This window comes from Lithobates pipiens, unplaced genomic scaffold (genome assembly GCF_037356315.1).
Source record: "Lithobates pipiens isolate NorthernLeopardFrog02 unplaced genomic scaffold, aLitPip1_a1.2 Scaffold_27, whole genome shotgun sequence".
NCBI lineage: Eukaryota > Metazoa > Chordata > Amphibia > Anura > Ranidae > Lithobates > Lithobates pipiens.
The window spans coordinates 36,409,136-36,422,736 of NW_027507788.1; positions in this window are offsets into that span (position 1 = coordinate 36,409,136).

Here is a 13,601-nt window from a genome sequence, read left to right on the forward strand (position 1 = left end):
AATCTTGTGGAGCAAAATACAACCTCACATGAATGAAATTAAATCAATTATGGCTGTCACTGGTAAAAAGATGTGTCCATCAACCAAGATGAACAGATCCTTTTATAGACATCAGTAAAAGAGGCACTAGAATACACAGCGCCATCTTGTGGGTCAAAATCAAACCTAAAAAAAAATGTAATCGATCATGTAGGCTCGCTTCCCTGTAATTCCAATTGAACATATAAATGGTATTCAAAAATTAAAAACAATGCACGTGAAACATACATAAAAAATACATACATTTAATAACCTATAAAATTTGCATCTAATATTGGCACACGTACACATGAATATAGTATAACTGATGTTGCCCACCTTATTTGTAGCTACCCAGCCACCCAATTACATCCTCCAACTTTCCCATTAAAGAGACCACACTTTTAACTTGGAGTAATTAGTGGCCGTAGCAGCCTCTTTATTAATTAAAACATATAATAAACATATCAAACCAACAATGAACTTATCAGTTAACTGAATAGACTGTAAAACGCGTTGGTCTTTGGCAGGGCCTTCCCTCTCCCCACCCCATTAACATGCCAATCAACCGGCACTGCGATCCTATTAACTGTACCAGGCCTAAAGCTGATATGCTAGCTCAGAGGCCACCCACTCTTTGACCGCAGTGCCCCCCATTCACCATCTTCCATATAACCCTTGTTATATGGCTTCAGCAACGAGCCCATATCTCCAATGGGTCCCGCATCAACTTCTCTGTGGGGAGGGGTTATCTTCCTTTACCTGCACCGACCAACATCCGCCAACCGCTACGACATCCGACACCTACCTCTGAAAGCAAAAACATGTTAACACCTCCCAAGACGAAAGGAGCTCTATCGCCCTCCCCACAGTAACCCGTCCCCATACGGTGTAGGCTAAAAGGGAGAGAGGGTGGGAAACTTTCTCCCACAACTGACGCTGGGGCGGGCTGCGCTCTCTCCTCGTGGTGCTAAGCCCCGCCCCCTAATGAAATGAAATGTTTGTGTGTGGAAATAGCCTTTCTAACTGCATTTGTAATTTTGTTGGTTATTATATTGTCTTGAACTTGTTATAGCCACAGCTGGTGGCCACCAGCTGGAGGTGCAACTGGTGAAGCAATGAAGAAAGACTGTTATTCTGCACTTTGTTCCACAAGGGGGTGCTCCAGAAATTGTTGCATATAAGCACAAGCTCTGGAAGATTGTACCCCCTTCATAACCAAGCCTTTTTTTGCTATTCCTCACTGTGCTACTTTTACTGGAAATTGTACAGTCATGTCACACTATGTGCAAATGAAATGCATTTCATTTTTTTTACACAAATAGAGCTTTTTTTGGTGGCATTTGATCATGACTGTTTTTTTTTTTACTATTATGAAGAAATATTTCTGATATTTTTAGTGGATATGTTCTATAAGTTTCGGCCAAAATTTATTCTGCTACATATTTGTTAAAAAAAAAATCAATAAGTGTATATTTAGTCTGTGTGTGGTATATACTGTATATTTGAAAATGTATCAATCCTGATGGCCAGTCACACTTCTTGAGGCCCTTATAATGTCAGGACAGTACAAATACACCCAAATTACCCCCTTTTGGAAAGAAGACAGCCGGAGGTAATTAGTAAGAGGCATGGCAAGTTTTTAATTTTTTGTAACAAATTTTGGATAATGAGGAAATAAAATACGTTATTTTTCTTCACTTTTCTTTTTACATACTGTCACCAGCACAATACAAAATCACCATATGACGGGTGTGGTGGTGATCAGGGAAACTGACTGGTGACAGAAGGTAATGTGTATGCCATTCCTGACGTCTGTGCCATTACCAGCTGCCAAAAGAGCAAATATTTCCTAAACGGTGCACATTTAGGAGATATTCATTTTACCTACAGGTAAGCCTATAATAGAAGTCTTTACTACCGCTTTAATATGTGTTGAAATGCGCTGTGATCAGTGTAACCTATTGCTTTGTATTTAAATGCAGTATGTGGACTTGGGGTAAATGCGTCCTTACGAAACACATCACTGAAATTATATAGTATAGCTTAATATAAGCTGAGCAACTTGGTTCAGCTAAGATTGGGGCCTTGCTAGGTGTAGGGTAAGCAGATTGTATTGCAGGAGGGAGCTCAGCACATGGAGGGTACAACTGACTCCAACACTCTGGAGAATTTGGGAGCTGGTGACCCAATGAAGTTTGGGGGACCAACTACTTCAGCCACCTGGAAGATGTCCATTGTTTCTCTCTAGACATGTGCATTCGTTTTCGTCCGAATGCATTTTCGTCCGAATTTCAGCTATTTTCGTTTTCGTTTTGACAAACGATAACGAAAGCACAAAATCCGAAAAACGAAAGATCCAACATAAATAAATGCTTTATTTTCGTTTTCATTGTTACAACAGTTCGATATAGAATAGGAGATTCGACATGACTCTGACAACAATGTGTCTATAGAACCTGTGGTCGAATGTGCTTAACCTTACCTCTATTAGTCCAAGATTATATAGAGAAAATATTCGACAGAGAAAAAAAGATTTGACAGAGAGAAAAGATTCTGCAAGTTACTGTCCTAAAAAGTGTTTGGGGACCCGGGTCCTGCCCCAGGGGACATGTATCAATGCAAAAAAAAGTTTTAAAAACGGCCGTTTTTTCGGGAGCAGTTATTTTAATAATGATTAAAGTGAAACAATAAAAGTGTAATATTCCTTTAAATTTCGTAGGGGGGGGTTGTCTATAGTATGCCTGTGAAGGGGCGCATGTTTCCCGTGCTTAGAATTGTCCCTGCACAAAGTGTCATTTATGCAGGAAAAAAAGTCCTTTAAAATCACTCGCAGCTATTATGAATTGTCGGCTCCCGTAATACAGAGAACACTCATTGAAAGTCATTGATAAAAAAATAAATAAATAAATAAAAAAAAAGCGTGGGGGTCCCCCAAATTCAATTACCAGGCCCTTCAGGTCTGGTATGGATATTAAGGGGAACCCTGCCTCAAATTTAAGAAAAAATTTGACGTGGGGTTCCCCCTAAATATCCATAACCAGACCCTTCAGGTCTGGTATGGATATTAAGGGGAACCCCGCATCAAATTTAAAAAAAATTTGACTGGGGTTCCCCCTAAAAATCCATACCAGACCCTTTATCCGAGCACGCAACCTGGCAGGCCGCAGGAAAAGAGGGGGGGACGAGAGAGCGGCCCCCCCTCCCTCCTGAACCGTACCAGGCCACATGCCCTCAACATTGGGAGGATGCTTTGGGGGTCCGTGACCCCTCAAAGCACCTTGTCCCCATGTTGATGAGGACAAGGGCCTCATCCCCACAACCCTGGCCGGTGGTTGTGGAGGTCTGCGGGCGGGGGGCTTATCAGAATCTGGAAGCCCCCTTTAACAAGGGGACCCCCAGATCCCAGCCCCCCCCCTGTTTGAAATGGTAAGGGGGTACAAAAGTACCCCTACCATTTCACAAAGAAAGTGTAAAAAATGGTTAAATAAAACAGACACACTTTTGAAAAATTCCTTTATTAAAAATAAAAAAATAAAAAAAAGATTCCAGCGGCGGTAATCCACTCTTGCTATCCAGCGACGGACGGTCATCTCTCCAGCGATGTCTCATGTCATCCAGCGCAGCGAATCCTCCGTCCTTCTGTCTCCGTGGAGGAGACACTGCATGGATTCCGGCGGATGACGTTTCTTATATACGGAGGGCGGGGCCACCCGTCACCTGACCCCGCCCCCCTCTGACGCAAGGGGAAACCCGGGGTTCCCTGTGACGTAGGGGTGACCCGCACCCCTCTGATGTAACACAGGCAGGTTTCCGTTACATCAGAGGGGGGCGGGGTCACCCATACGTCACGGGGAACCCCGGGTTTCCCCTTGCGTCAGAGGGGGGCGGGGTCAGGTGACGGGTGGCCCCGTCCTCCGTATATAAGAAACGTCATCCGCCGGAATGCCTGCAGTGTCTCCGTGGAGGAGACAGAAGAAGGATGCTGCGCTGCGCTGGATGACATTAGACATCGCTGGAGAGATGACCGTCCGTCGCTGGATAGCAAGAGTGGATTACCGCCGCTGGAATCTTTTTTTTTTATTTTTAATAAAGGAATTTTTAAAAAGTGTGTTTGTTTTATTTAAACATTTTTTACACTTTCTTTGTGAAATGGTAGGGGTACTTTTGTACCCCCTTACCATTTCAAACAGGGGGGGGGCCGGGATCTGGGGGTCCCCTTGTTAAAGGGGGCTTCCAGATTCTGATAAGCCCCCCGCCCGCAGACCTCCACAACCACCGGCCAGGGTTGTGGGGATGAGGCCCTTGTCCTCATCAACATGGGGACAAGGTGCTTTGAGGGGTCACGGACCCCCAAAGCATCCTCCCAATGTTGAGGGCATGTGGCCTGGTACGGTTCAGGAGGGAGGGGGGGCCGCTCTCTCGTCCCCCCCTCTTTTCCTGCGGCCTGCCAGGTTGCGTGCTCGGATAAAGGGTCTGGTATGGATTTTTAGGGGGAACCCCACGTCAATTTTTTTTTTAATTTGACGCGGGGTTCCCCTTAATATCCATACCAGACCTGAAGGGTCTGGTTATGGATATTTAGGGGGAACCCCACGTCAAATTTTTTCTTAAATTTGAGGCAGGGTTCTCCTTAATATCCATACCAGACCTGAAGGGCCTGGTAATTGAATTTGGGGGACCCCCACGCTTTTTTATTTATTTATTTATTTATTTATTTATTTATCAATGACTTTCAATGAGTGTTCTCTGTATTACGGGAGCCGACAATTCATTATAGCTGCGAGTGATTTTAAAGGACTTTTTTTCCTGCATAAATGACACTTTGTGCAGGGACAATTCTAAGCACGGGAAACATGCGCCCCTTCACAGGCATACTATAGACAACCCCCCCCTACGAAATTTAAAGGAATATTACACTTTTATTGTTTCACTTTAATCATTATTAAAATCACTGCTCCCGAAAAAACGGCCGTTTTTAAAACTTTTTTTTGCATTGATACATGTCCCCTGGGGCAGGACCCGGGTCCCCAAACACTTTTTAGGACAGTAACTTGCAAATTAGCCTTTAAAATTAGCACTTTAGATTTTGAACGTTGGAGTACCATAGACTTTAATAGGGTTCTAAAGTATGCTATATACTAGCTCCGTCGAATCTTCTTTATACATTCGACAGACACCATAAGCCTTCAAAGACAGATTCGACCGTAATTCATGTGGATTTTCGGACGAATGCAATTTTTGAACGAAAAACAAAATAAATAAAAACGAATTTCGGGAGTAACTAAATAAATTAAGTTTTCAGACGAAAACGAAATTCCGAAACGAAATATTTTACTCTGCACATGTCTATTTCTCTCACAAGTAACATATGAGGGCCTTCTGTTACTATAGTGCCTCCAGAACAAACCACCCTACCTATGATTGAGTATATAATTTATTACTGTTGTAGAAACTGCTTAGTGGAGTGGAGTGGTTGTCTACCATGACAACGTCACTAACCACCAACTCCACTGCCACATGACGCTTCTCCAGCGACTGTCCTGATACCTGATCCTCACTATTACCTTTGGATTGATGGCCCCAAACACATCACATGTACTTGTGCCCTCTGGCACTTCCGCCAAGATTTCTGTCCTGTCCAACAGTACTCCAGAGTGCCTTTCATACACAACCTCTGTATGATGCAATCCAGCACACTGTGAGACAATTTTCCATAATAACAATGATTGCATTACATGCTTCCAAAATTGCAGAGATTGCGATAGTACAGCCTGTAATATCCAGGTCCATTTATGCATACCCCATGGTACAAGTTCTCAAAATGCAGGAGAGGACGGCATGATTTACACCAGCAGTACACTCCAACATTCTAACATTTCTCTCAGCATATCTGTCATAAAAAGGCACTTTGATTCTACACTCAAGACCTTCCTGGGGAGCTTAATGTTCCTTGGGATGTGGAAAGACTCATTTATTGATGCCCTAGAGGTGGTGCTACTAAAAGGGGCTTCCTCCCCGCTGGAGGTATCCAACGCAATAACCTGGTGCTCTCCTAGAGTGCAGCCAGGTGCGGGAGTCACCACAAAACTCTCAGGCTCAGTGTCAATGATCTGTTCCTGGACTTTTCTATGGATAACATTAGTTTGGTATACCACACCAATTACTCTTTTATGGGTTGTGAACACAACCTCTGCTATGTGCTCAATCTCTCTTGGCCCTTCCATCTCCTGAGGAATATCCACAGCAGCAAGTGAGCCCTTGTCCAGAAGCTGCACTGCAGTCCCTCCATTTAGCACAGCGGAAATTGTGTCCACTCCACTGTTACACACTGAACCTTCTTTCAATAAAGCCAACAGACTTGTCACCCATCTGTCCCAGTCTATTTTCTCTGTGCTCCCATCAGTGGTACTATGCAGTAGCGCTCCAACTGCCAAAGGAGACACAGGACAGAGTGGCTCCACAGCAGACACATTGCACATATAACTTTTGTTTATACTAACCTGTGGCAAAACATTTTTAAACATAGTAGGCTGCAATTCCATAAGTTCACCACCTTGCTCAGGTGGCGCTTCATTAAACTCGCAAAGATTTTTTCTGTCAGCAGTGGCAGACCGCAATAAAACATTATTGACACAAGTCATTTCAGAGATTTTAGTTTTACCATTTGACACATTAACACCAAGGTCAAGTACCCTCTTATTCATCAGAGTGGCACCACAGTTGTCCTGGCTCCAATACACAGAGCTCCCTTGAGGTTTATAGGGACACCTCTGCAGCTTAATATAGTGTTGCTAAGGTGAATAGCATATCCTGCTTAGTGATCACTAGGGATGAGCCGAACACCCCCCGGTTCGGTTCGCACCAGAACCTGCGAACGGACCAAAAATTAGTGCAAACTTTAGAACCCCATTAAAGTCTATGGGACTCCAACATTCAAAATCAAAAGTGCTGATTTTAAAGGCTAATATGCAAGTTATTGTCCTAAAAAGAGGTCGGGACATGTATCAATGCAAAAAAAGTTTTAAAAACTGCCTTTTTTTCGGTACTGATTTTATTGGTGCTTAAAGTGAAAAAAGTGAAATATTCCTTTAAATATCGTGCCTGGGGGTGTCTATAGTATGACTGTGAAGTGGCAAGTGTTTCCCATGTTTAGAACAGTCCCTGCACAAAATGACATTTCTAACGAAAAAAAGTCATTTAAAACTGCTTGCGGTTTTAATGTAATGTCTGGTTCCGGCAATATGGATAAAAATCATTGAGAAAAATGGCATGGGTAGCCCCCCTTGCCCATTAGCAGCCCCTTTGGGTCTTGCACGGCTATTAAGGGGAACCCCGTACCCAAATTTAAAAAAGGAAAGGCGTGGGGCCCCCAGTCCCTATATACTCAGAACAGCAGTATACAGGCAGTGGAAACAAGACAGGGACTGTGTAGGTTTGTTGTTAAGTAAAAGCTGTTTGTAATTTTGAACTGGTAAATTTTTAAAGTGTAGCTCCAGTCAAAAAATCTATTTTTAATCTTTTTGGAAAACATATGGAAGGCTTATCACCCCTGTAACATTTTTTTTTGCTGTCTGTGCACCTCTTCAGAAGATTTCACCTCACTATCTGTCCCAATGACAAATGTTTTTTGAAAATTAGTTTTTTTTTTTAGTAAAACAAGGATTGGGATAAAGTATCAGTGGAGAGGAGACACGTTTTTCCCATATCAACTTTACAGGAGCGAATTTTCCTTCCTAGCAATTCTGTATCCTTATTATTTCCCCTCCAATGGGGGGTTAAACTTATCAATAGCCCAAAATTTGAGTTGGGAGGGATCTTTATTGTGGATGTTTTGTGAAGCCACTGTGGATGTTTTGTATATGTTCACGCAAGCGCTTCCACATAGGTCTATTGGTCTTGCCCACGTATTGCAATGAGCATAGACATTGCAGTACGTAGACCACTCCTTCAGTTTTTTTCAGTTTTAACATTTCTGATGTCATATTCCTTATGTGTAACTGTAGAACTAATCTTAAAACATTTCTGACCCATTCTTTTGGTGTGTACACATGCATAACATCTTTTGCATGGAAAAAAGGCTTTTTCATTTAAGGCCGGAAAAAAAATGGATTTTTTGGGGGGGTCTGGTATATTCTTGGTAACCAGATCCTTTAGTGTAGGCACTCTTCTATAAGTAAAGCGAGGTTTAGCCGGTAAAATCTTTTGCAATTGTGTGTCTGCTAATAATAGTGACCAGTGTTTGTTTATAATTCGTTCCACTTTATCCTGTATAAGATCAACTCTTGGGATGGCATGAACTTCCTGAATTTTATCTTGTATAAATTTGTTCATTATAACCTTTGCTAAAATTTTTTTCCCATCTTTTCTGCTTGTTCTAAATACGATTCTGTGCTGGTACAGTTTCTTCTGAGCCGTATTAGCTGCCCTTTGGGGATGTTAATCAACCAGGGATCATTGTGACAACTATTTACCGGGCTATAACTATTGCGTTCTACCAGTTTGAAGTAAGTTTTGGTGGTTGGTATTCCACCATCTTGTTGTATTATCAGATCCAAGAAGTGAGCGTCTGTGTCCCTGATTTCATAAGTGAGTTTGATGTTATTTTGGTTGTCATTTAATTTGTCCAAAAACTGTATTAGACTACTTTCATCTCCCTTCCATATTATGAAGCAATCATTAATGTATCGTCTGTACAGAATAAGCTCTTCCGGGATATCAGCATATATTGTTTGTTCTTCCCATTTGGACATATAAATGTTTGCAACACTTGGTGCATATTTGGCACCCATAGCTATACCATTCAGCTGTCTAAAATAATCATTATTAAACCAAAAATAATGATGTTGCAGATCAAATGCCAAACATCTAAGAATAAATATTTTTTGTTTTGAAATCAAGTTAGAAAATTTGTCAAGTGCCCACTTAGTGGATTCAATTGCTCCTTCGTGATTGATATTTATGCAGCGTGATATATAGATGTTTATATATATTTAATTTATTAATTAATTTATATATATATATATATATTTCTTCCCACCATATCTTTACACCTTGCATTTATTAATTTAAAAATTGATACACTGGTTTTTGGTAATCTTCCCAGGCATATATGAATGTATGCACTATTTCGTAAAAACCAGTTACTAGGGTGTTGGTAATTAAAATGTTTTTTTGGGGGGTTTTTTTCTGCACTTCACACTTTACTGTTATGCAGTCACATGGTAATTATTTATTTTTTTGGAACCACGTTTATATATTATGAAGGAGAAGGGGAGTTTTTGGGGTGTTTTTTCTCCCCCCACACTAATAATTATAAAAGAACTCAAATTTTGGGCTATTGATAAGTTTAAACCCCATTGGAGGGGAAGTAATAAAATACGAGAATTGAGTAAAAGTGAATCTCGGTGGATTTATGAAATGGGTACTCTGTCTCCAAGGGGCTTGAGCATCGACTTTGATCAGAACTATTTTATTTCTTCGTTGTAATATTAGTATGTCGTTGCTTTTAATTTATGCATGGTGCATATGGATAAGTACCGATTCAGATTTATTTATTTATTTATTTTTATTTATTTATATGATTAACACGTAGCCTTGAATTAGCCATATCTTTAATTTATTTTATTTTCTCTCTCTCTACCCTCTTTTTTTTTTTGATTGATTGCCATTAACCCATTTTATATGTGCATTTTTGCTTATGCATTGTTTAACTCAAAGACAAATCAACCAGCGCTGAACATATAAAATAAAATAAAAAAATATATATAGAAATCGTAATTAAATACTGCGGCTAGAATACTATAGGTCAAAATACCAAATCCCACAATAAAAATTAAAATACAACAGTACAGCGCAGATAATAAAACATAATCCACAAAATTATGATGTAAATAAATAAACGAAATGCAGGATAGATGAGGTAAGCATCAAGAGTCCACAAGTGCAGGGTGTCTCCTTCCAGCAAAGAAAAAGTGATGATGTGATCCCTTCTACCAATGGATAAGATGGACTCTCACCTTAAGCAATGGACCCCTGACAAGTCAGACAGGTCCAAAAGACATATCCCCACCAGGGGTTAATCACAGACATCAGCATTCAAATACAGGTGCTCCAGGAGTAAATCCTTCTCATATCCCATATACCAGCATAGTTCCGTAATTATGAATCAGATCTCACTCAGCAAGGAGCATTCAGGAGGCAGAACCTGCAGCTGGCTATGCCTCAGGCTTCGTGCTGAGTGAGATCTGATTCATAATTACGGAACTATGCTGGTATATGGGATTTGAGAAGGATTTACTCCCGGAGCACCTGTATTTGAATGCTGATGTCTGTGATTAACCCCTGGTGGGGATATGCCTTTTTGACCTGTCTGACTTGTCAGGGGTCCATTGCTTAAGGTGAGAGTCCATCTTATACATTGGTAGAAGGGATCACATCATCACCTTTTCTTTGCTGGAGGGAGACACCCTGCACTTGTGGACTCTTGATGCTTACCTCATCTATCCTGCATTTCATTTATTTATTTACATCATAATTTTGTGGATTATGTTTTATTATCTGAGCTGTACTGTTGTATTTTAATATGCATTGTTTAAGTCCACTTCTTTCATTACCATGCATACTTGGCAGTAATTTCTTCCAGAAATTTTCAATATACATTTTAGTATATTTTTAATAGTTTTTAATAAGGTAGGGATTTGTGATACATTACATAAATTAAATGTATATATATTTTTTATATGCTGCTAGAATATATATATACCTACTAGATGCATACCTCTCTTGATATATACACATTTGCTGCTATTAATTATTAATATGATCATATTTTATGTTTGAAATTTATATATATCTATGCGGAGCATAATACCTTTATGATGATTAATATATCTTTTGTTCTTCTCTATGGAGTTTTTAATTGTACTTTGACCATTAGATCCATACCTTTTGTATATATATATTTGCTGCTATTAACTAATATATACCTTGTTTTTTCTATGGCGGCTTTAATTGTACACTGACCATGTGTTCTGATAATAATAGCCAGTTAATATTGACTGGTCTTGAGTGTAGTTCTCCCGATATCCACTAGAGGGTGTTTGGCCATTTGTATTTTATTTTACTTCTTAATTGTTTTTATAATTGTTAATTTTGTTAAATATCAACAATGTTTTTATACACTATTAAAGAGGAAGTAAACCCTGATGAGTTTACTTCCTCTTTCATTCCCTGCAAAGGCAAAGCATAATGGACTACAATGCATCGCATAGTAGCCCATTATGTGTCACTTACCTGACACAGGAGCCAGCAAAGTTACCGCTGTCCCCTGTAGTCCGCCACATCCATATTCTCGGTGGGTCTCGCAGCTCCGCCGCTGTCATTCAGCGAAGCCGCGATGACGTCACTCCTGCGCATGCGCACGGGAGCCGAGACGCGCGGCATTGCACGGCATCTTCGTTATCGAGGATGCCACGCCCAGTGCGCCTGTGCACCGCTGTCTACGGCGCATGCGCCATAGACAGCGGTGCCCGTCTTCGGGCAAATATCTCCTAAACCGTATAGGTTTGGGAGATATTTCTTGGACCTACAGGTAAGCCTTAATCTAGGCTTACATGTAGGTCAAAGTGGTTTGTAAGGGTTTACAACAACTTTAAAGTTAATGCTGTAGCGCTGAATGGAGGCAATAAAAGCATCACAGGTCTCCTAGCAACCCTTTGAAAAAGTCACCTGACAGTGACATAACGCGTAAGGGAGTGGAGCCCGTGACAGCGCACCATAGTGCTTGGCAGTGTGAAGGCTGCAGAGACAAGCAGTGATGTCTGACCATTCTGTTTCCTAAAAGCACTTTTATTATTTCAATTTATGTGATTGCATTTAATGCTGAACCTTAGTGTTTAATGAATCAAAAAACAAGAGAGGGAATTAGGGATTTTAACGGTGCGAATAGCGACTAGATAGTAAACATTATTGAATAGGATACAAAATTATAATACAAATATTTATTAAATTCAAAGTTAAAATCATTAACAAATTATGCTTGAAATATAAAAACACAGGACAATGCAGTGCAGTGGTTGTTCTCATTAAACACACATAATCCCGACATGTTTCGCAATAGGTTGCTTCTTCAGGGGATGTGTGAATATTTCAACGAAATCTAAATCAAAATACAAAATACAAAATAATATAGTAACAAAATATTTACAAAAGTGTGTCGAAAATCAATAAGTACGAGTGCAGGCTTGAGAAAATAAAAAACATAAAAAAACACAAACCCACCTTAAACCACTACGTAGATGTTACTATATTATTTTGTATTTTGATTTAGATTTCGTTGAAATATTCACACATCCCCTGAAGAAGCAACCTATTGCGAAACATGTCGGGATTATGTGTGTTTAATGAGAACAACCACTGCACTGCATTGTCCTGTGTTTTTATATTTCAAGCATATTTGTTAATGATTTTAACTTTGAATTTAATAAATATTTGTATTATAATTTTGTATCCTATTCAATAATGTTAACCATCTAGTCGCTATTTGCACCGTTAAAATCCCTAATTCCCTCTCTTGTTTTTTGATTCATGTTTCAATTCTTAGGAATGTGGTGCCTTATCTATTAGGTGTTGTATGATGTTGAACCACTAAAACTGTTCCGTTAGTGTTTAATATTAGGAGCATTGCGCAATAAATAATGTTTTTCTTTTGTCTCCCATGAATTAATACCCTTCTTTGAGCGGAGCAGCAGGATAATCTCTCACCACCTCACCTGAACAATAGGATAGGATTAAGGTGAACTTTATCTCGGGATATCCCTATCAGGCTGGAAGTTTTAACACGCTCAGGAGTGGCTACTTTTTATATTGCTGACTATACTGCATAAGCATTTTTTTTTCCTAAGATACATTAATTTATGAGGATAATTTGAGAGCAACCTGTATCACTAAATATAGTCTAGTGGCTGTTTTTTGCACTTTAATTAATTTAATTTATTGTATATAGATGTTTATATATATTTAATTGATTTATTTATTTACATATATACATATACAGTATATACATATATATATTTCTTTGGAACCACATTTATATATTTTGAAGGAGTAGGGGAGTTTTTTTTTTTTTTTCCCCTCCCCCCCACACTAATAATTATAATAATTTTTATTTCTATCAGTTGTTTTTTGCGATATCTTGCACTTAGCACTTTCAGCTTTATAGGTGGAATATTTATTGTAGCGCACCTAGAGTATGCTGTCCAGTTCTGGGCACCAGTCCTCAGGAAGGATGTACTGTAAATGGAGAGAGTACAAAGAAGCGCAACAAAGCTAATAAAGGGTCTGGAGGATATTAGTTATGAGGAAAAGTTGCAAGCACTGAACTTATTCTCTCTGGAGAAGAGAGGGGATATGATTTCAATTTGTAAATACCGTACTGGTGACCCCACAATAGGGATAACATTTTTTCAGGTAAGGGAGTTTAACAAGACACGTGGCCACTCATTAAAATTTGTTTTCACTGCTTCAGCCAATGAGGGCTTGCAATGCACTGTTCAGCGCCACAATGCATAAGTTCAGGCCGA